Source organism: Nyctibius grandis, chromosome 6 (genome assembly GCF_013368605.1).
Source record: "Nyctibius grandis isolate bNycGra1 chromosome 6, bNycGra1.pri, whole genome shotgun sequence".
In the NCBI taxonomy this organism is placed as follows: domain Eukaryota; kingdom Metazoa; phylum Chordata; class Aves; order Nyctibiiformes; family Nyctibiidae; genus Nyctibius; species Nyctibius grandis.
In genome coordinates this window covers 54,051,969-54,076,412 of record NC_090663.1, presented here as the reverse complement: position 1 = coordinate 54,076,412, position 24,444 = coordinate 54,051,969, and the positions used below count along the sequence as shown (strand labels likewise).

General features: G+C 43.2%; 1 protein-coding gene across 1 annotated transcript in view; it reads left to right on the top strand.

Moving 5' to 3' along the window:
• The first annotated feature begins 17,554 nt into the window (after positions 1-17,554).
• The window catches only part of GPRIN3 (GPRIN family member 3), a 33,611-nt gene continuing 26,721 nt past the window's right edge, over positions 17,555-24,444 (top strand). Inside the window, exon 1 of the mRNA XM_068403537.1 lies at positions 17,555-17,800. The gene's annotated coding sequence lies outside the window, so the exon portion shown is untranslated. The remainder of the gene's footprint in view (positions 17,801-24,444) is intronic.

Genomic DNA, 24,444 nt, shown 5'->3' with positions numbered 1-24,444 from the left:
ATTAGGTACAATGCGACTCAAGGCACTGCTTGAAATGTCTAGCCCCAGCTCCTGACCCTGCCTTCACCCAGTAGAAAATCGGGTCCAAACATTACAAACTAGAAATGAACAGAAGCACATCCTCAGAACTGATGTCTAGGAGTTAAAACGGCTGCAAAACATGGTGGCCGGGTCACTCTGGGGTGCAGAGCTGTGGCAGGCCCACACCCAGTACCCTGCAACAGGGGAAGCGTTTTCATACCCATGCATGATATGCAGAAGTGCACCCAGGCCTGGATGGGCAGAAATGGCAGGACCACCCAGAACACACCTGCAGCCTGTGAGAGCCATGACTAAGCAGGGAGAAGGCACCTGGTTTCCTTGTTTTGGAGAGCAAAATGCCGTCTGTGAGGGCTTTGTGCAACCTGAGGGAGAAGCCTCCCAAACCAAGGGAGAAAGCAAGTGTTTCTGAGAGAGGCTGGCTTTGCTGAGGAAGTCCAGCCGGGGGGTGCTGACTTGACCCAGTTGTACATACCCAAAGGTAAAGGGTATGTATGTCAAGATCCTTGTCATATAACAGAAGTCCTCATCAGCACTGTGGTGCTCTTAATGGAGGTCATAGAGCAATACATGGCCAACAGGCAAGCATATAGAGTGCAAATTCCCCTGTGCCCTGCCACTGCAATGGCTCATACCTGTGCCGTGGAGGGGACTGCCTCTGGAGATGGTGTGGGTAATCCGTGCAGCTGTGCAATACAAATGAACACAGGAGGAAATATTGCTTTCCTTTCTCTAGCCTCTTTTCATTAATCTTGGTAAATAAATAGGTTTTTCTCTTCAGTCCACTTCTCTTTTGACTTAAGTAAATGAGACTAAAAAGAATCTGCCTCTGAACGTGCTCAGCTGAACCTGAGTCCCTTCTTAGCAATGCCACTGAGATCAGAGAAACATTGCCAACCATTAAGCTAGAGTGAGAGCACAATGGGATCCAGCTTTGATTACAATTTTTAATAAAAAGCCTCAAACTCTTTGATGGATTCATTAATGCCATCAGGATATTATTTTCCCTTCTATTCCCCACCCCTATTTCAAAAGAGCCATTCAGTGCATTGGTGATACCCAATTTATTCTTCCAGTTGTGAGTGATACCCTCCGTTAGCAGTATAAATCGCACCCATTGCCCTTGGCAGAATTCTCAACAACTCTCCTGCTGCCTATTAAAGCAGTTTCATAAATAGACACACTTCATTAATATACATTTTTTTAGAAGACTAATTGAATTTTTCCAATATATCCCTCAGCAGCCACTGAATTATTTAGCTACTGGTGGATGTGTGCAAGCTCAGGGGCAGTGATGCTGAAGAGTCACCAGTGGCTAAGAGAAAGTACAGGACATGCTCTGCTTATGTGTTGGTTGAGATGCTTCAGAAGGCCACACTCCTGAGAAAGCAGGCAAATAGGAAGTTCTTGTCAGCATCATCTTGCTGTGACAGTCATGTTTGCTTGTAGGTCAAAAGACTTGTCAAAATCATCTGATAAGGATACATTGGGATAGAGAAAGGTAAACCTAGGCTGAGAAAGGAAGGAACAGCAATGGACTCTATGTTCAAAACCATGCATAGCGCCCTGGGGAGAAGATGATCTTCTGCAAAAGGCATAGATTGCACTGTGACCTTTAATAGAAATCCTAACAACCCAAGACTTCCTTGGAAGCATTCTGCAATGATGATAAGTTCAGTATCCACTTCACACACGGGTAATTAGCATAACTAGAAGGAAATACAGAGAGTCAATGCGGGAGGAGAAAAGGGAACCAGGAAAGAGTGAGGAAAACCCCAGCACTGAAGACAGGGACCAAGTTCAAAGATAAGCAATATAGTCACTCTTGCTGCATTAGAACTAGCACAGACAAATGCATGCCTAAGTCTGACAGGAATGAATTAAGTTCCTGCCACAGACTTATCACTAACAGAAAAGAGCCACATTAACAATTGCACAAGGACTCTTGGCATGATCCAATGTGCAGTCCCAACAAACATTTGCAAGAAGCTCATAAATGGACTTGTGGCTTTTCCTCGTACAGATAAAGCAGGAATTTACTTCTCCTTTGTTCTTTTCCACCTCCCTATCTGTCTGTTCCACTCCTGTGCTGCAAGTTACTGTGTGCAGAATGAAGTAAACACAGAGAAATGTCTCCTTGAATCCCTGAGGCTTCCAAGATTTTTATTAAAATCACAATAAAGATGGCTTTAAGCATCACATACTTTGCTCACTCAGACCTGGGGATGGCAATTCCTGTCAGGAAGGACAGGTCACAGGAAGAAGTAACTTTCACTCTCTCAACGAGGATTTCCAGGTCTCATTTAGAAAATCTGCCAGGAGTCTGCCATTTATTCTAAGGCAAAGAATTCAACTCGCTCAAAAAAAAGAAGGGTTGAGTCAGATGAGCAGATTCAGAAGTAAGTTTTCTCCATGTGTGACTAGTTCTTACTGCTCTTCAGCTAAGATCAACAGATTTTTAACATTTTTATCCTCTTGACAGTATGAATTCTTTGTATGTATATGCATAATAGGCAATTGTTACTGTGTACAGAGATAATCCTACTACCATTAGTACCAACAGCAAACTCATTCATCTTAGTGGAAATTAATCCTGTTAAGACTTACTTAAAAAGCAGACTTGCCAATACTGTCTGTCTTCAATAATTACTAAAGTTACAGTTTGTCTTTGCCTGTGTTAAAGCTTGATGCTGTGCTGAGGTCAAAAGAATTTACACAGGGGCAGAGTTTCTTCCAGAGAACCTGCAAAGGATGAGGCTTTAGTACTGACTGTATTCTCGGAATGTCTGTACATCATCTGTTACAGGTTGCTGCCTTTGTATCCATTAGCACAATCCGCTTAAAGACTAGTCACAACCAAAATTCCTATGCTGAAGAAAGTTCACAGGCTGCTTTTCCAATGAGCAATGTGACCCTTTCTAAAGAAGAGCAGGAATAATGTGAAGTAATGACATACTCTTACAAAAATGGGGACATCCCAGTGGAAAAAATCTCTCTTGTAACTCCTGAAACAGGGTATTGATGTCTCCTGGGAGCAGGATACTTCTGCATATACATGCAGGTTAAAAGGAATTAGAGCAGATCTGCAATGTCTACAGCTGCAAATAACATTTACCAAATACAAATCAATTTTTCAATTACATTGAAGATATTATCTCAGCAAAGAATTCACTGCCTTAAAAGATTCTGTTTTGAATAGTAAGCCATTCTATAGTAAATTTAAATGGCCACGAGCCCCTCAAACATCATGATGTTCTGTGGAGAATATGGGTTATATAGTAGTCATGTCAAAGTCAAGTGAACAATAGCATAGTCTTATCCATCCTTTGCAATGTGGCAGTTAATGCACTACAGCTTTATGGAGGTGACTATAGCTTGACTTACATCTCTCATATACATAACATTACCTCACAGCTGATTTTTTCTGTATAAGTCCCTTAACTACAAGAACGTTTCCCAGGTAGCAATGCAGTAAATCTTTTGGTTGGGAACTGAGTAGGTGATAAGAATGTCAAGTCATATTTATATTTTTTCCCCTATAATGAGCAAAAGTGATTTATAGTTAGGCAAAGAGCTGATATAAAAAGATGCTTATAAATCTAAAATATTTGTTATCCCAATGACATGAAAATACACTGTTTTGCTGGAAAGTAAGAAACATGCTTTCTCTGTGTATTCCAAAGAGGCAACACCAAGAGAGAGTTAAAATTTACAGCTGTTTTTGAAAAGTCAGAAATCTTTTTTTCTGGCTGGACTTCCATGTGTCTTCCTAGGATCCAGCCTGGTTCATGTCACTACCTCATTCTCCTGCTCTTCCCAGCTCTCAATACCCAGCAAAAGGAGGGGCAGTTTCATGACTGCTTGAGGTTGCAGCCACCTGGTTCATCCCTCAGGGCTTTTTGCAGCAACCAGGGAGCTGCTGTATCTGGCAGTGCTGCCCTGTCAAGTCCCCAGTATGCCCACTTAACCCAGAGGCTTTCAGCCTCAGCCCGTTATGGCAGCTTTATGACTGCTGAGGATTGCTGTCTTACTGGACCATTTAGATCAGCTTTAAGGCTTTCTCTATTGCTAAAGGTAGATTCTTACCATTATAAATTGCCAGATATTCATTGATTTCTGTTTACTAATGATGATTGTTTCTTACAGTGTTACCAGTTGGCCTCACTTTGATCGAGATGCTGGCTCAGAGCAGTCGGGCAGGAAAAATGGGTACAATTCTCTCATTTAAACCCAACATGGTTATATCTGGGGGACTAAAAAAAATGGAGAGGTTCAGCTCCTTTGAAGCAACTAGTCCCACAGCATTAGGAGTTAGGCATGCAAAACCTTAGCCTAGAAGGTTATATATATATCTCTGTGTTTGTTTGTGTATATAAGCACAGAAAACATTGGCCATAAAGACTGAGAGCTTTGCAGTTTTTCATCTACGATATGGAAGCAGTAGAGGAAAGAGGATTTTTATTTGCCTTATTCTCTCACTACTTTGGCATCCTACTCAGTGACCACATCCAGGATCTCACACCAGCTGAATCTGATGATGAGCAGGAAGGTAGGACTAGTCCCAGGCCTCTGATTTTGGAGTCATCCCATCAGGATGCCATCACAGCAGAGAAAAAGCAGCAGCTGACTCACGAGCATTTAGCACAAATAGGGAAAAGACAGGAGGGCAAAAGGTGCCATCACATGAGGGCTGAGGTCATTGTCAATGGGAGCGTGGGGAAATGTGATCCCATGGACACTCATAAGGGTGAGGCCTGTCTGTGTGTTTAATAGCGGGGTCAGAGTAAAGAGAGGATTTTATGTCTGTTCTAGAGGTAGGAGACTGGGAGGAATTGGTAACTGGACTGAGGGGAAAGTCATTGGGCTGCCCAGAGGGTGTGGCCAGCTGGTAAAAAGTCCTGTGCTATTTGACAAGGGAACATGGTGTCAATATATATTCCTTAATATTCATCAGCTGCTTCTTCAGAGCACAGCAGGAAAGATTTTGCCATGCTTGTTCTGCTGTCTGGGCAAATGGGTGATTTCCCTTTGCAAATCCCCAAGGCATAAGGCTGCCAACCAGGCTGCTGTTACGGGAATCTGAAAAAGATTTTCCCAATATAAAACCCAAACCAAGACACTCTTGTAGTACTTTGCTTTTAACATTTCTATCTCCTGGGAGACAGTGGAAATTAGCACCTTAGCACCATGTTCAGAGAAAGCTGGGTGAAGAAGCATCACAGGTAGGGAGGTCGATCAACCTTTCACAGGGAGAATGGAGAAAAATAAGCTGCTCTGGTGAGACAGAGATGTATGAGGTCCACGGCCTGAGCTGGCTGGCTTCTCCCACGTGTGCCTGGTGGGCAGCAGTGTCAAAGCCCAAGAGAATCTGTCAAACCTTCCTATCCATTAAAAAAAAGGTACTATTTTGTATGTGAAGCAGGTTTCAGGTAGTTTCTATTCCCAAATATCAAACCTGCAGGTCTTGTAAACAGTTGACTGACGATATAGCTACCAGTGATTTTTCTGCCTCTTGTTTCACGCAATACTAACTCTGGAAAAGCAAACCTAGACTGAGTCCTCTCTGTCAGCTCTGGTGATCACAGTACTCGGGTGCATCCTACTCCACTTCAAACTTGGCAAAGAAGAAAAAACCTCTGAAACCCCAGCAGCCCTGTTTTACAGAGAGCTATCTCCTTTGCTCCAAATAGCTCCCAATTCTGTCATTCTTGAGCACCTGCTCTGTGCTTACAGATTTCTTTTTGCAACTGTCCTGTAAAGTAAAGAGAAGCAAGGCCCTAAGGGTTTGACTAACATCATGGATGAAGCCTGTGGTCAAGCTCAAATGGATATAAAATAATGTCAGAATTCAGTGCCCCAACCACTGAACCATTTCTGTCTTTCTCATATTTGTAAAAAAATAATTCTTTCCCAAAGCACTTGAGCCAGCCTTAGTCACTTGTTAGCCTAGAAAAGGTTCATACCCAAACACACAATGAGACATTGAGAGTCTACCAGCTCCAAAATGCTCACATTTCTATGCCAATTGGGAATGTTCTGGTGACTAATTTGTAGACTGTAGTAAGGCCCATGAGTGCATCTTTAACAAATTTGTTCTAAAGTATCCAGCCTCTCAGATAGCCATCTAGGTAATTTGTTTCTATTTTACAGTTTTGCTTTTTGGGAGGCTTGCGGAGGGCAGTTTTGGTTTGGTTTTGCTCTTAATGTGCTGGTGGTTCAGTGCTGTTTATATTGTCAGCAAGTGCTGTTTAATGCCTTTGGATACCCACGCAACATTGATCTTATTCTTTAGCTACACACAGTAGTACTAAATATTCAACTAAGAAAAATGGCAAATAACAATAGTAAGGGAGTAAATGAAAGGCAGATCCAGGTTTGTGTATTCTAGACAGTGTATTCTCTAAAATATCATCTCTTTCTGGAACTTTGGGAGTTTTCACCACTATTAGTACCTAAGCACAATTGCAAGAATCATTCTTGACTAATCGCTACAGTCTTCCTGAGATCAATATAACAAAATTCACACATGGTGGGTTTTTTTTGTCAGGTACATCATAAGAATTAGTATTTGTTGCCTTACTGTTACACCATGGGCAAAAAAAATGGAGTAATTTGGTCAGATACAGTGCTTGACTTTATTTCACGGAGCCAACAGTGAAATGCTTTTTCTTCTTGTGCTGTTGCCCAAAACATGCTTGAAACGCTCAACTGACCTTCAGCAAGAAAATTGTCTTACCTCTGTTATCTGAAGGAGAGCTATTTTATAATTCTTACAACAGCTTTATCTGGTAAGCTACACCGTAAAGTGCATTTGCATTCATGGTCAGGTGAGAAGATTAACATCTGTTGAGAAAAGCTTCAATACTGTATTCAGAATAAGAGGTTAGAACATCTCCCCTAGTAGATGATGCCTCATATTCTACTAATTCTAGAGGGAAAGGACAGAGGAAGTGACTGGACTCAGGCAGACAAACGATGGGTTGGGACAGAATTGGAAGAGGAGAGGTTACTTAAGGTTGGCGTATGGAAGTGGGATGTTTTGTAATTTAGCCCCCTGACGTGGGTTAAAAGAGGGATGCTACTTTGAGCATCTCATTTTGACTTGTCTTGAATGTTTTGACATGTCTTGAATATTAGAGAGAAGTTACTTGCTTTCTCTTTCTTTGTTGTTTCTCCAATCTTGTCACAGCAGTATTTAAACTGAATTTTTCCTTTCATGGAAAGTTCATGGAAAGGAAAAATTCCACAGCACACATCAAATGTCACAGCTAATATTTCACCTAGCATAAGGGTAGTCCCAGTCCTAGGAAGCATAGGAAGGCACATTGCTGGATTGCAGTTTAGCTTTGCAAATTGGCCCAAATGCACATTCATTCATTCACTCCTTCCTCATGCTACTTATGCAATACATTCTTAGATAACAAAGGTTGCAAGTCCCAAAGTGACACTGAGCGTGAGGGCTCCTTGGCTCTGTGTAGCAAAGTGAAATCTAGCACATGTGATCAAAGCCAAGGATGTGTGGTTGTGACTACTGGTAATGAATACCTGTTGAGCATGTTTTCTTGACAGTGAATTCTGGAGGAATACACTGAAAAGAAGAAATAACAAGTCTTAGTGGCTTTTAAATTAACAGCCTTCTATAGCTGAGCTAAACTCACAGACCATCAGTTTCTGCATTCAGAATGCTGCTAATTAATCAAAGCTTCTGTCATAAAGCAATGTGACATTAAATTCCCATTAGACGTAGATGCAAAAATGACTTATTTTTTCCATGCTGAGCATGATTCAAATATGTAATCAGTAGGCAAGATAATATAAAATTATTAGAATTAGATCTTTCTCCCTGCCCCTTTTCCCTGGTTAACAAGAGTCTGAAGATTTTTTAGCTCAAAGACAAGATCAAGCTCTTCTGAAGTTATTTTAAGGGATGTTGACTTCAAAAGGACAGTAGAAGGTTTGTTCATCTGCCATCTGTGACTTATTCCATTATTTTTGCCTTGTCCACTGAAATCAGTAAGAAATCACCTAGAAACTTCAGTGTCAGCTGCGTTGAACTCCGAGACAATTTTTGGTACCCATACATTTCTTCAGCAATGACAGGAAAATGTCTTCTTCCTCTGCAACTGTGAGACAGGTATCTTCCAAATCTACCCATGAATTACTGAACTTTGACTAGCTTATGTTCTGGAGGGATGTCCCAGACTCCAAAAGAAAAAACATCTTTTAAAGAACATGCAGGCAAAGCACCTTATGACAACCGTGCTGCTACTTCTAACACGATTCACCAACAGCCAAAATGGACATGTTTTTTGGTAGAACCTGCATGGGAAACAGTGATGGTCTATACTGAAGAAAGCCCATCTCAAAATGCTTTCCATATGTTCACAGGTCATAAAAAATGCTGAAATCATACAGAATGGGCCCTGTACATATCCCAGATGGATCAGTTCAGTCCTGGCTTGAATGAGTCATGTCCTTGGTGTTAGCAACAGAGTTTGGATGGGCCCTGTAGCAAGGAAGGACTTTAAAAGCGGCAGTAACCAAGGAACAGTGGAAAATCAGCCTAGCAGAAAAAGTTACAAGGACAAAGAGGGAGGGAGAAACTCCCAGACAAACCTTGTCCACTCAAGTGAAACTAAGGCAGCGTGAGCTCCGTGGTGAAACCTGTTCTAGAGGAGACCATGGGGAAGGTGCAGCAAGGCCATTCAGGCTGCCCTCTGAATGGGGCTGGCTGAGTTTATAGATGAGGGTGTCCAGTGTGAATGGACTGAGCTGTTTACACCATGTGTGAAAGCTTAAATGGAAAATAATCCTGAGAAACAGAAGACAGGGCCTGACCTACTTTAAACTGAGGAACTGTAAAATCAGTCGATTTGATCAAGTGGAGATAGTTACTTCTGCAGTAAGAAAAGGAGACAAAAAAGGCAAAATAAGCTTTTTTAAAAGATCGACCTCAGCTGCTAGAAACAGACACACTGCGCTACAACTGAACTACAACTAAGCTTTTTAGCCAATGATTTGGTTCCTATTTATTCAGATAAATAGAGCAGTTTTTACCCGTTTCTGGTATCAGTAATGTTATTAGACCCATAGCTAGGCAAGAAATGTAATAGATGCATGAAAAGGCAAAAAAATTGGAAAGATTTTACTTCCTTATTTTAGATAAAACAACATTAGATAGATAATTGATAGATAGATGGTGATGATAGATATAACAACGTGAAGAATGGCGAAGAGAAAGTAAACTAGATTTGTTTTATATAATTCAGGAATAATGGGTGCACAGGCAAATTTAAAGATGATAACCAGGAATGTTGCTTCACAATGTGCAGTTGCATCACAGACACTTGAGACCATATGTCAGTAGGATTCTGGTGAAAATTAGTGAATACATGCAGGAAATAGAAACACCTGATACTTTATTTTATCACCTGCCTGGAATGAATATAAGGCTTTCTGTTCCAATGCAGTACTGATCTGTATAGAGATCATATTGACTGGTGATTTCATTCCAGATTTTTTTTAATCTTTTAGGGCATCTGGTTCTGGACTGACCTATGGTATATGTAGTTGTTTCTTGGTTTTATTATATTCTTTATATTTAAACAAGAGCCTCTGCTCCTCTTCAGTTCTTTTAATCTCTTCTCTCTACTGTTTATGGCACTTATTCTCCATGCTTTCACCTATCCGTCATTTATCTACTCAGCTTGCAGCACCTATTATATCTGCTTTTCATCTTGCCTGTTGTATGAATCAGCATAAAAATCTGTGTTGCAGGGAAGGCAACTGTGAGCCGTTAACAGGCTTGGTAGTGGTCCAGCGAATGACTCTTTTGGTAGCATTAGAAGTTCCCGTCCTGTGCAATGAAATGTGAAAGTGTGAAAGTATGAATGTAGCTGCGGCAGCCCTGCCAAAGGATGTTCCCTTCTGGAATAACACTTTACACAGACAAGGAATTAGGCAGAACCAGACTCACAATTAGAACAAACAGGTTCTTAAACTCACTGCAAATGTACAAGCTGTAGAGTGGTCCCGCATCACAGAACTGTATTGGGACAGTATTTCATTTACATTTACCTTCAGCACTCACAACCACTCCTTAAAAGAATCTCTGGCTGATTTTCTTTTTTCCTGAAATTCTAAAAATATCAAAGACTTTTGGTATATATAGCCAATATAATTTAAGTAGAAGGGCTATGAATCCAGAGACCTCATGTGTCTGATACTGCATTAGCTTAATTTATTGTTCACAGTAGGCAGTGGTTGTCTGAGCAGACAGGTTTTCCAGTGGTATTATTTGACATCATTACAGTTGAATATGCACCAGAATACCATGTGTTGAGTACGTAATAAATCAGCTCATTATGTCTATAATCATTATGATTATGTGTTGTTCCACATCTCAGTTTTATTGACATAAACGGAAGTAAACAGCATGAATTACTGACTCATCAAATGGTTTGTTTTAATGTGTTGAGAAGGCAGAAGGTTATATTTTTGTGTGGCCTGTTTCACATTTAGAATTAGAGTAATGAATATATAGACTATATGTGAAATGGGAATAGCAGAATGTGAAATTAATCATACCCAAATGTACAATAAGGGTGAAAATATAAGCATCACAACACATTGACCAAAGGTTCCCATCATACCAAAGGAATCACAGAATCACAGACTGCTAAAGGTTGGAAGGGACCTCTGGAGGTCATCTGGTCCAAGCCTCCTGCTCAAGTAAGGTCACCTAGAGCAGGCTGCCCAGGACCATGTCCAGATCACTTTTGAATACCTCCAAAGATGGAGACTCCACAGCCTCCCTGAGCAACTGTGCCAGTGCTTGGTCACCCTCACAGCAAAGCTGCCTTCCAGACGATTGGCCCCCAGTATTTACAGGTGCCTGGGGATATTCGTCCCCAGGTGCAGGGCTTTGCACTTCCCCTTATTGAAATGCTTGAGATTCCTGTCAGCCCATTTCTCCAGCCTGTTGAGGTCCCTCTGGATGGCAGCACAGCCCTTTGGAGTATCAGCCACTCCTCCTATATTTGTGCCATCAGCGAAGTTGCTGAAGGTGCACTCTGCCCCAGCATCCAAATAATGAATGAGGATGTTTAACACTATTGACCCAGTCTTCATCTCTGAGGTATACCACCAGTGACTGGCCTACAACTAGACTTCATGCCACTGATCACCACCCTCTGGACACGGCCATTCAGCCACTTCTCATTCCACCTCACTGTCTGCTCATCCAGCCCATATTTCATCAGTTTCTCTATGAGAATCTTAGGGGAGTCAGCATCAAAAGCCTTTCTGAAGTCTAGCTAGACATTAACCACTGCTCTCTCCCATCTACCAAGCCATTTCACCATAGAAGTTTATCAAGATGGTCAAGCACGACTTCCCCTTGGTGAAGCCATGTTGACTACTCCTCATGACTTTCTGATCCTTTGTGTGCCTGGAAAGAGTTTCCAGGATTAGCTGCTCCATCGTCTTCCAAGGACTGAGGTGAGGCTGACTGGCCTGGGTCCTTCCTCCTGCCCTTCTTGAAGATAGGAGCAAGATTTGTTTTCCTCCTGTCTTCAGGTACTTCTCCCAGTTGCCATAATGATTTGAAGATAATTGAGAGTGGCCTTGCAATGACATCAGCCAGCTCCCATAGCAGTTCTGTGTGCATCCCATCAGGGCCCATGGACTTGTGTATGTCCAGTCTGCTTAAGTATTCTCTAACCTGAGCCTCATCCACCAACATTATGTATTCCTTACTCCAGACTTCCCCTGGTCTCTGGGACCTGGGATTTTTGAAGGATGGTCTTGCTAGTAAAGACTGAGGTAAAGGTGGCTTTCTTACAGCCTTTTCCATGTCCTGTGTAACCAGGTCCCCCATCTTGTTCAGCAAGGGGCCCACATTTTCCCTAGTCTTCCTTTTATTACCTATGTACCCATAGAAGCCCTTCTTGTTGTCTTTGACATTCCTACCTAGATTCAATTCCAGTTGGGCTTTAGCTTTCTTAACTTCACCCTTGGATGCTCTGACAATGTGTCTGTATTCCTCTCAGGTTACCTGTTCTTGCTTCCTCCCTCTGTATGCTTCTTTTTTGTGTCTGAGTTTGGCCAGGACCTCCTTGTTCATTCATGCAGGCCTCCTGGCATTTTGCCTGACTCCATCCTCGTTGAGATGGACCACTCTTGAGTTTGAAAGAGGTGATGCTTGAATATTAACCTGTTTTCTTGGGCCCCTCTTCCCTCCAGGGCTTTATCCCATGGGACTCTACCAGCCAGATCATTGAAGATGGCAAACTCTGCTCTCCTGTGAGAGAGCTGTGAGCTTGTTTTTTACCCTGCTTCCTCCCTTCAGGATCCCAAACTCCACTATCTCATTGTCACTGCAGCAAAGGCTGACTTTCACCTTCACATCCCCGGTGAGCCCGTCCTTGTTGGTGAGTATGAGGTCCAGTGAGCACTTCTCCCTGTCTCCTCTGGCACTTGGGTGAAGAAGTTGATGCACTTCAAGAACCTCCAGGATTGCCTATGTCCTGCTATGTTGTCCCTCCTGTATATATTGGAGTGGTTGAATTTCCCCATGAGGACATTCACAGCACAGTCAGAAGCAAAAACTGTCAAGAGGTGCATGGTGAGAGCCAAAGATGTTTTCACAATGCTGTAGAAATTCACATCCTTACATATTTTCAACTGAAACTTGACATAGCTGCTTGAGGTACAGCAGTTAGCATATGGATTCATAGTGTTTTAGGACTGCCATGAAATGAAAAAACACCCCAAGTTTGTGAGTTCACTCACAATGGCATGTTATTTGTTCCATGCAGTTTCCTTTAAATCCCTTTTTTTTTTCTTTTATAAAGACCATAATGTTTAAGGGAAACATTCTTAAAGGAAATATGACCAACAGAACCTATTCTTTCTAGCCATAAACTGTTTTATCAGTGCCAGTCTAATGATCCAGCAGTGTTATTACTGTGGCTGAACAGCGCATCCATTTGTGAGATGCCCAGTACAGCCCATTAGGTATGTGAGAGATAAAGGGAGAGGGAGATGCTGTGTAACATGTGGAATGAATATTTGCTCTGCTCTGTTGGGTATACGGAAAGTGCATGATCACAAAACACATGCATCACATCACCTCGTGTACGGTTTTCTTCCCTGATACATTTGTCTCTAATGGTACAGCTGCTGACTGCAGCTATCATACCAGAAGACTCGTACTTTTTTGGCTCAGCTCCCAGTCCAAAATGAACGTGTTCATCCAGTCACACATTAATGGGAGGCAAAGGTTTAAGTGCCTTCACAAAACTATAAATGTTAAATGATTGCAGTCACAAGTCTCCTCTTCGTTGTTCTTTTCAGCTCAACCTTCAGCTGGAGTTTTGCCTGGGAAAAGTTTTGCTTTTATTTACTTTTTGAAGTATTCATAACTCCTTTTCCTAAAGAAGACATGAAAGATCCTGCATAAAAAAAAGGCTTCTACAGAATTTAAATTTGGTATCAGTGTCATCAAAACTGAAAATATATTGAGAAATCTGGTAGAAGCAGTGCAATAAAAAACATGCCTAATCCACACCAACATCAATTTGCATATCCCTACTGAAGTAAATGAAACTACGCTAGTTTAGGCCAGCTACACATCTTCTCAACATGTTATACCACTTCTCATTTTAAAAAGTCATCAGCTCTATTTTTTTCTGCTATAATAAAGAACTTTCTTTTAGCCAGATGGTTATACAGTTTAAAGATGAGATTTTAAAACTTTCTACAAGAGTCTTCAAAGGCGCTGTAGAAGTGCGGTTGTCATTTCTGATGATTAATTGTATTCTGGCAGCTCCTAGAAAATCCAGGCTCCTGTTGCCCTGAGTTCTGGCCTAATACATACCAAAAGATAATCACCCAAAAGACAACAGTACAGTTAAATTTATGCTTTCACCCTGGTCAATACCAGCAAGTTAAAAAGGTTTAATTCTTTATTATTCTCTATATTATTGAGACCTATGCACACATTTAATTTTAAGCACATTCCATTGACTTTAGTAAGTGCTAAGCACGGTGCTTAAAGCTAAGCAGCCATCTATGTGCTGCCCTCAGTTTGAATGCTTTTCTGCATTAAGACCTACTAAAAGTTAACATACAGCAAATGTGTATAGCGGGAGATCAAAGCAGAAAAAACGATGGGGAAAAACAGTGGTAAATTGGCCATGACTCACAGGTGATGGAGCAAATGAGTTAAAAACTCAGATAAATAAACCAGAATAATCTAAATACCTGGTTTTCATTGATACCGTGACACACTGATATGTTGCAATATCAATGACTTCTCTAGCCTATGAGGACAGGAGCTAGCAGAGTTCAGAGCTTATGACAGGATTTAGAAAATGGTTTAGAGGTCTTTAATACCAATATTGGATGATGTACTAAATGAAACTGTTCTATGGTAGGCTGTAGTTCAGGGAAGAGAAAAGGACGTAGGGGAAAAAACATGTATATGAGAAGAGTTCACAAATAAAGTGGTTGGGCCCTGAGTGCATGTGTGCACTTCATCACCTTAACCAATTTCTACAATGATCTGAGTGTCCTTGATGCCTCTTCTCAGCGTTCCTAGGCTGTCATTGCCTTTGCAAACAAAAGTATCCATTCTCTTCTGGGCATGGTGAAAAGACTATTAGTTGAGCTGTGCTTAACTCATATTACTATGTTCGTTCCTTTTGGATTTCCTTGTCCATCAGTAGACCCAGTGCTCAGCCATGACTGCTGAGAGCAGCATAGAGGATTCTCAGTAATGCTGTACAGACAGAAGTAAATGTTTATCTGAACTCAGCAGGAAAACATTCAGGCACTAGTTTTGAAGTGCATGGACATGGAGCTTTGCTCCCAGCCCCTCTCTTTTTTTGCCTCAGAATTACAGTTGCTCATTTCTGGCAGGTGCTGGAACTGATTCCTCCATATAGGTGATTCAGAACCCTAAAATAGGAAGGGCACAATAGCCCATAGAGAAGCTTCCCAGCCTTTCCAGCTGAATGTATACAACTCAGTGCTGTGACTTTCAAGGCTGGATGGTCAACCACCTCTCTTACATGCTTTTGAAAATCCTACCATGTTTCCACTTCAACTAATCTCAAAGTAGGTTGCCCAAAGAAGATGAAAGTATTAGCTATAAATACTAAAACAGCTGAAATTCCTCGCTTTGCAAATGGTTTCAGAGCCAAATAAGGGCTGCCTGGAGACAAGCCTGATTCTCACCTTCCTGTGGCATGTTTTTTCTTCCTGGGCAGGGAAGGTTGCTGTCGAAGGGAGTAGCGTTAATATTTTTCAGTGACTTGGGCATGGGGAAAAAGACGCAGAAAGGAAAAGATGGCAGTGGGGTGTTAAAGCTACATTAAAGGACACAAGAAACTTGGCTAGCTTGCAGAATTGATTAACAGGTTAACTGAGTACCAAGACTGTGATTTTAGTATCTCAGGCTACAGGGGGCGAGGGGGTTATTATTAACAGAAAGGGTCTCTCTTAAGAATCCAGATAAGGAACCTTATGTTTCGGAAAGTTTAGCAAAACTACACTAATTGTAACTGTCCCTTCCTGAGCAGCCCTCAGGGTCCCGTGAAGTCCTTGTAGCAGCAAGGTCTGTAAGTGCCTGCAGCTACCTCTTCATAAAAGTACAATTGCTGACAAAAGGAAATTTCATCATCCAGCCTTTCTTCTTCTTTGACACAAAAAAAATAGGGGAAGTTTCACTGTAGTAATGTTAATGGCAGCAGGATTAATTCTAGGAAGTTTTGAAATGTTTCTTTAAAAATGGGTCATTTAGCAGAATAATGAAGAGGAATTGAACACTGACTCTGTTTGCCAACCTGACCTTGTATTCCTGACTCAGACATGACCAGGGTGAGGACCCAGCTCTATACAGCCCTCCAGAGCACCAAAAAAAAAGCAGCAAGATTGTAAAGAGAACGAAGTAAATAAGAGCTACGGGGAATCCCTGGCTGCGCTAGTGCTGTAAATCTTTTTCCTGATAAAGTTTGATGCTCTCTCCACTCTCCCCAGCTCCAGTGAGGTTACCTCGTGCTTGGGATGTTCAGGATATTAAGAGTACTGCCAATTTGGTTTTGACACGTGAAAAAGTGGTTATTGTTGGTGAATATTGAAAACATCTCTTAAATTTTCTATGGTTAAATAACTGTCAGAAAGCCACATTCAGGAATGGCTATATACATAAATATGTGCTGATCTTAGTGGCCACTCTTGGGGAAGAAATTACATATGCCACGGTAAGAAATGTAAGATGTTTTTCATGATCACTTAACCCATGAGTCAAAGAGGTTTAGGATCAATAACAGCCTCAGGGTGTTTTGCAGAGCAGTGAACAAAATATGGGTCCGCTCATGGATCAAGGGAATACGATTCATTGATATGTATGACAATTAGAGATAAAAATTATTATCTTAGATCCCCTAGTCATCTGTCCTTTTCCCCCCCTAATCTTTTCCATAATGCAACAGAGTTCTCCTTGCAGTTTTGGAAATCCTGCTCTTATTTATCCATAAAGGAAGGTAGAAGAGTTACAATCTTCCCAGTTGAAAACCTGTACTTGACTTGACTCTCCGGGCGCTGCTGAACCATTTCCCATGATTACAGCAGAGAGAGATAAAATTACACATTGGTGGGAATAAACCGAAATTAGATCAAAGATTTCCAGACAATTATGAGTCTTTTGCTGCTAATATTTTTACTTGGATCTAATTTTTTTATGGCTCGCTACAAGCAACACAGGAGGCCAAATTTGCCGATCAAAACCAACAACCCAAATTGAAAGCGTGACAAGAGCTGATCCGTATTTGAATACATTGCAATTCCACATGCAAATGTGTACAACTCCGCAAGCAAACGGCTCATTAGGTGCTTAGATAGCTATCTGTAGGCACGCTTCCTTAGCTGACACAGGCAGGACTAGCAGAGGTGGACGGAATTAGTGGATTTGGGATGTGCAGCGCTGGTTCTTCTGCCGTGAAGCAGTTTAGCGTATAGTTTTGTTTTAGGAGCTGGAAAGAACCGGCTCGTAGAGGAGGCAATGCAGAGCAAGCCCCGGCGCACCGTCGGGGCTCGGGCACGGCTGCCGAGCTGTCCCGGGGGGCTGCGGAGAGGCCCGGGGGTCCCCTGCTCAGCCCCAGGCGCCTGATGGAGGGCAGGAGCCTCCAGCTCGCCGGGCTCTAAAAGCCGGGAGAGGCCCGAGGTGGGCTTGGCGTGAGCTGGAAACGCCTCCCTGGAAGCAGGTACCTGCCCGTGCCCTGCGGACACGGGGGGCTGGTGAGGTGCCCTCCCCGCGGGCCGGGGCCCCCTCGTCGCCCTCCCAGGAGCTGCCCCGGTCTCCCTGCGGTCGCGGCGGGGAGCCCGGCCCCGGCCCCGGCCCCGGCCCCGGCCCGGCCCGGCGCCGTAGCCCGGGCGCTCCCCGCCTCCCCAGGCCGGCCGGGAGGAGCCGCCGCCCGCTTGGCACGGCTCCCCGGGCGGCGGCGGAGGCTGGCCGGGGCTGGTCTGCCCGAGCCTCCCGCCGCCGCTGCCTCTTCGTAGTCGGCACGAATCGCCTGCCCCCCGCAACGGGGAGGGCCACCCCAGCGCAGCCCTCCTCCCTCCCTCCGCCCGCCCTCCTCCCTCCGCCGCACACCCCGAGGAAGGACTTGTTTTCCTGCCCGGATGATGAATTTCTCCGCAAGGTCATCCCTGCCCGTGGCGGCGGCGCGCCCGCGGCTCCCCGGGTGCCGCCGCGGAGGTAAGGGGTGGGGGGAGCGGAGGCGGGGGGGGATCGCGAGCACCTCCAGAGCCTCCCCAGCAAGTCTTTTCTGCGCGGGAGAGGAGCGGGGTCGGTGCGAGGACAGGTGCCGCCGGGGTGGCGAGGTGGGGGGCTGCCTCGCCCTGCCGGCCTTGACCGGCGGGGGGGGTGCCGGGAGGGCCGAGCCGTGCCCTCCTCCAGGGGGCTGCGGCCGCCCGCCGCCACGCCGAGCGGACACCCGGGGGTGGGGGGCGGCCGGGACGGGCCAGCCCCGAGGGGGCCCCCCTAATCCTCTGCTGTTTTTTACCGGCGCTTGGAAGCGGGTTTGGCTCCCGCGTGTCCGCGAGCGCGGAAAACTTAAAAGAAAAAATAAAAAGAAAAATAAGGTGCCCCCCCCACTGCCGCGCCGGGGGCTGCGGCGGGCCGGGCCGGAGGGATGCGCCGCGCGGTCGCCACGGCAACGTGTCAGCGGCCCGCGGCCCCGGTGTGGCAGCGCGGAAGGTGCCTCGGAGGCCGCCACCGCCGCGGGGGGCAGCCCCGGCCCCCCGCCTTCCCCCGCCCTGGTGTGGGGTTCGCGGCGAAGGGGCGTCCCCCAGGTCTGCCCCGGGGCAAAGCTGGACCGAAACAGGCGTGCGGGTGTATCCGTGTACCCCAGGAGGGGTGTCTGTGAAACCCGGGGCTCCTGAAACCGTGCTCTGGGGGGTGCTGGGCTGAGAGCGGGAGTGTGGTCCGCCTGGGTTGCCAGCTGGGCTGTTGAAGAGCCTTGACGGCTCGCCTGGTGATGCTCACCCGTGTTCAAGACGCACCACTTCACTAGAGGTGCGTTGAGCAACCTGGCTTGGGCCCTTAGGGCTGGTCACAAATCCCTGGCAGGCCTTTTTCTTCTCCTGCTGAAGTGGGTGACAAAACTATGGGTGATCTCGCCAGCTCCCAGTCTGTGACTTGTGTTGTCTACAGATCAACGTAGTACAGGCCTTGGCTTCGTTGTTACTTTTTTCCTTCATATTTTTCTCTCAGAAGATAACAATGCTGCTGGTGAATTTATTAGAGTCATAAGGAATTATTATGACCCCATAGTCTAACCTCTTCCATAATATAAAGCACAGACTATTCTCCAGTGAGTCTGAGGTCCGGCCCACCAGTCTCTTCAAACAGTCTTGATTTAATGACTTCCAACTATGGGGAATTTACTACGTTCCTAGATAATTGGCTCTGATTGTTAATCTCGTTGTTGAATGTTTCCATCTTTTTTCCACTTTGAACTTTTCTGACTTCATCTTCTAGCTACTGGATCTTGTAATGTCTTTATCTGTCAGATTAAATAGCTATCTAGTTTCAGATCATCTCTCTCTGCTCAAGTATTTAAGGGCAGTAATTAAATAGCCACTTAACGTTGTCTCTGATGAGATAAATAGACCCAGCTCCTGCGGTCTCTCCCTGGAATGCAGATGCTCCCCAGGAGAAATGGCTTGGCCACTCTTCTCCGAGAGCCCCCACTGTTGTCCTAGCTGGCCACCGGCGCTACGCAGTGGATTCCAGGAAGGCTCTCGTTAGTGTCACATGCGGAGATAATAACCTTGTGCTTAGTATTCCCCTGTCTATTCACCCAATGGCATGAACTTTTCTTTCCCACGACTACACGGTGGGAACTTACATTCTGTTAATTACGTGCAGTGATCCTTGTGTTTCTTTGCGAGCCAGGGTTTTCTTAGAAGCTTGTTGCCTGTCCTGTAAGGGGCATTTAAATTAAGTCTTCCTACATGCATAACTTTGAATCTGCCTATAGTAAACGGATCTTTCCCTCCTCCTGTTACTTCACTTCCAGGGAACCTGCAGCTTGGGAGTGACGATAGAGCTCTGGTGTTTCTCCCTTCAGAAGTCAGCAGAGTTTTTTCCTGGGACCTCTGTGCTAAAACCATCTTTCTTCTTCTTGGTAGCATTTGCTCCAGATGACCTTAAAGTTATTTGAAGTTTACTGGGGAAGACGTTATACTGAGTAATACACAAACTGCAAACTGAAAGGGCCCATTACAGTGAACTGGTTTCGGAACTGCTTTCGTTCAGCTGTGCCTCCAAGTGCTGGTGAGAAAGAGATTTGCTTTCCTGTCTTACAGAACTGTAAATCCCACTGCTGGGTATGATGTCTAGGCTGATACGTATATTGTCATTATGTTGCAAATCTTTAACTTGAACCTTGTGAGTTTTGCTTACTCTGAAGTGTGCTCAAGCCTGAATTTACATCTCTCTTTAGAAAGCACCGTACCTGAGAGTATGGGTCAGAGGTTGGTGTTTTTGACAGGATGTTGTCAAGTTTTCCAGTAGCATGTAGCAGCTTGAAAGGGACTGGAAGGATGAGATTGAGTAGTCTGAAGGCACCTGCTATGGGAGATGGTACAAAATAATAAAGTTCTTTGAAGTGGGCTTTTTTTGGTGTGTTTTTTGGGGGGGGGGTGGGGGGGTGGGTTTGTAACCACTTTGACTTACTCTGTCTAAGAGCTTAACGCACAGTGAGGGAGGGTGATGTAAGAAAGGTCCAAAAATTAAAGACCTTAGCTGCACATGCAGCCCATGAGGTAAGTGAGGTCATGGTCCTTGTGAGCAGGGTTTGTTTGCATGAATGAAGATTGCAGGTTTTAGCCTTTAGAATGACCTGACTGTCTTCAAAGTGATAAGATTAAGAAAAAGTACATTCTGATCATGTAATGACTTAAGTGTCAAGACAAAAAGCTTTCTTAAAATGTCACACAGGATTTTTTGGTTTTCTCTTCCTGTGCCTGGAAAAATGTCTGTACAAAAGATTGCACTAAGTGAGGGATGAACGAGGTACCCTTAATAGGTCTGAAAATCATTACTGAGCTTAGATGTCACATCTGAATACAGTGACCCTATGAGCTCTGGAATTATGGTGAATTTTCTACAGGCTGGTGTCAGCATCTTAGGAATTGTTTATTGTGCATATAGTTGTATATCCCCCCCAATAAGAACTTTTGAAATTTTATTACCTAGGAGGTAGCTTCCCCCATCCATTCAAACTTAGCTTCTCTCCCCTAAACTGGGCTAATTTCTCTTTTTTTTTTTTTTTTTTTTTCCCCCCCAACATATGCTTTGCCTTCTCAAGATTGCATCTTCTCTACAACTCCTTTTGCAATCAGAAGAGCATGCATATCTTTCCATAGGGTGACTGGTCCCGAAACTTATCCATTCCTGAGTCCTGATGCCCATCCTGGATCAGGCTAGCATTAAGAACAGTGGCCATTAATTAATCCTACAAGGCCAGGACTGACAGATGATAGTATTTTTGAGTCTTAAACTTACAGTGTCAGCTGAAGACTGTCCAACAAGTGCTAGGTTAGAGTTAGGTGGATTTCATTAGCAAAATATGTTGGCAGTAGTAAAATTTGTCAGATTTGGATCCTACAACTGTTACTGCCACCTCTATTTTTAACAACATAAACCCTCTCCATCAGATGCAGTCGAAGCTAAGGAGAACCTGATTATATTAAGAACAACATCCTGTCTCTGATTTGTTTGTGGAATCGTCACTGATGTAGGAATAAAAGCAAGCTGCTCATAGTCTTACAGCTGCAGACAGAGCAAAATTTTGTAATTTGTACGACTGTGCTTCTAGCAGCGCATCATTTCGTAATTTATAACCCCCACATTAAGGGCAGAGGTGGGATATAGGGCTGAATCTGTTGCCTTTGTGGATTTAAGAGCAATACTGGATTAAGAGCTGATATTATCTAACGGCATGTAGTGACATAGCTGATAGCTATCATAGCTACATATCATAGCTGATAGAACTTTCATACCTGCCTTACAGCGTTATGAACTGGTTCTATTTGTGCAAAATTCTTATAATTAGTTGTGGTGTTACTGGCAATACTTTGATATTGTTATGGAAGATTAGAAATGTAGCAAAAGTCACCCAGGATTGTTTCTGTATTAACCTTGGATACAAATTGGGTGCCCTAATTGTAAGCCTCAATACTATGTGACAAGATGCCTAAACTGATCCCACGTTTGGTCTTACACATTGGATCATTTAGGTACATATCACCTTCTTCAGAGTCAGAACAAAACAAGATTGATAATATTTACTAGGGGAAAACAAGTTCTGGATACGTTCGGAATGAAATTAAATTGTATTCCACTAGGAAAAGCTTTTGAGAGCATATCTGAGTGCAGTTTACTTTTGCAAATAGTAAAAATAGAAAAGGCCTACATATATCTGTTTTATTATATACATGGACTTTGAACTCAGTTCTATAGAAACAAAGACTTGTACTGATTAAAAATTTAATCACAGATGATCAGTTACTTATTAAAGTTGAGCGATTCGTTTCTGGAGTCCATGGCTAAGAGTTCATGTTTGTAAATTGACAGCAGATCCAAAAGGGCAGAGGTGTCAGCACGCTGCTGAGTAAATAGGGAGAAAACGCAACACCAACACTTGCAACTCCATGCGGGGTGTGGGAGAGAGAGGCAAAGGGAAAGGTGGAGACCAAAGGAGTGATGACTAGGAGCCAGCATAGTATCATTTTGCCCCAGTTTGTCCTCTGTCAGCAGTGGACACATGGACTTGGGGAAAATAATTAAGTGGAGGAAAGAACGCCAACAATCACAAATATTACAGTGAATTGCTGTAAAAGCTTCTATCAGGGTGTTACAGGTGTGTCCACAGAGGACAGATTGAATTCTTCTTTACCCCTGCTACATCTCTAACTCCACGATCCTGTGTTACAAAACTTAGTGACAGGTATGGAAGCTATTACCACAGCAGATATCAGCCAGACATCCAGGGAGATCCTGTTATTTTTCTGAATGACCAGGAACAAGAGTCCGTATCTGTTGTACCTGTCGTTGTAATTGTTAGCAACACCCGTTGCTTTTACTGTTAATTTTACTATGTTTATTACACATTAGTAAAACGTGGTAATAACAGTTGAGTTTGCTGATTTCCTTGCCTGCTTTCCTCCCTCTGAAAGTAGTTCCCTTAGAAGGACAAGAAGGAGTTAATCAAGGGGGACACAAACAGACACCCCAGTGCTTTGTTAAACTATTAGTATCTGTACTATTAGCATCTCTACTGTTAGTATCTGTATCTAACATAGTAGAGACCAGCCCTGAGCTGAGACTCAAAGCTTGTGTCACTTGGCAAATTATAACAATTCATTTTCCATGCTATGTTATATCACTGTCATCTAGGTTTGGAGAAGAAAATATTCTGCTGAGGGAGTGGAGAAGAAGGTTTTTAGAATAGGAGCATAAGAAGAGTGTATTCTGAGCTGGGATATTTCTCGTCTCCCTCTTGGGTAACATTCACAGTCACTACTAAGGAAACAAACTCAACTATGATAAAATAGATATGAAGCACATTGCTAGACTTGAGCTTTACTGTGGTCTCATGAACTTCTGATCCAGGAAGCAGCAGCATTGCTAAGTCTAAAATAATTCATATCGTCTATGGATTGATAATAGTTACGCACTCTCATTTGTGTGCCTATACATTAATGCACACACGCAAATGGGGGGAAGAGCAGTGTTTCCTGAAGGGTTGGTAGTCTAGCAAAGTCTGGCAAGAGCTAACAAAGCTATCTCAGTAGTTCAGTTACCTACAACTATGTGTTTTTTCAACTGAAGCATAGATTAGGACTGAAGTAACTAGTGCAGGAAAGGTTGCTTGAAAAGAGCATGCAATCAGAAGTAATGTATCATTATTGTCTGAAAAAACAATATAACAATCATAGGCAGAAAGTAGTGACCAAACATTCAGCTTTGGAAAGGCAGATCTTATTATTTGACCTTTTTTCTGATCTTTATTTCTGCTAAATGGACCAGGTGTTTCTAAAAATCTTGAAAAGTAATCAATGTTTGCTTGAATTCTCTCTGTGACACCTGTATCTTGAGATTCTGCTATAGCTCAGTGATGATAATTAATATTGTCAGCTCTTCACAATTATGCGATTATCACCAGTTGGTGTTTTGTCCCGAAGAACAGGATGGCTTTCTATGTGGAAATGTGGTTTTCTTTTTCTTTTGGAGAAAGTTGAACAAATATTGGTTACTGTGACAGGGATCCCTGATTGCATTCTAGTGATGAAAATCTCTTTCCCAGTTATGCTAATGTCCAAACAAACAAAAAGCTCAGTTTTTTAAAAGGAAGTCAAAATAACAAAAAGGCAAAATGAAACAAGGTGCTGTGCAATTATTTTTACCATTCTTCATGCAACAAGACAACAAACTCAAATAGAGGACATGAATACTATGGTACATTATGACTAATCTTAAAAGGATACTATAAAAAGCAATGACTTCTCTCAAATGATGACAGTGAAGTCAGTGAAGATTTAATTCAGAAATTTTCCAGTGGCTCCAGGCTCCCTTTTTACATGCAAGACTAGACCTGCTGCTCAATGGAAAAATCACTAGAAATCTGAGAAAATCAGTCAAGGTGTTATCATGGAAACAGCAGGAATTTCCAACACAGGATAGTGAAGGATCTGATGTTACCTTAAACTTGCATAAAAGGGAGTCAATTCATTAACATTTGTGTGCAAAACAAATAAAAACAGTTATGTGGTTGGGCATAAGTTTCAGGTGGGTGGATTTTTCCTTTCCTGGGTGGAACAGAAAATGAAAAG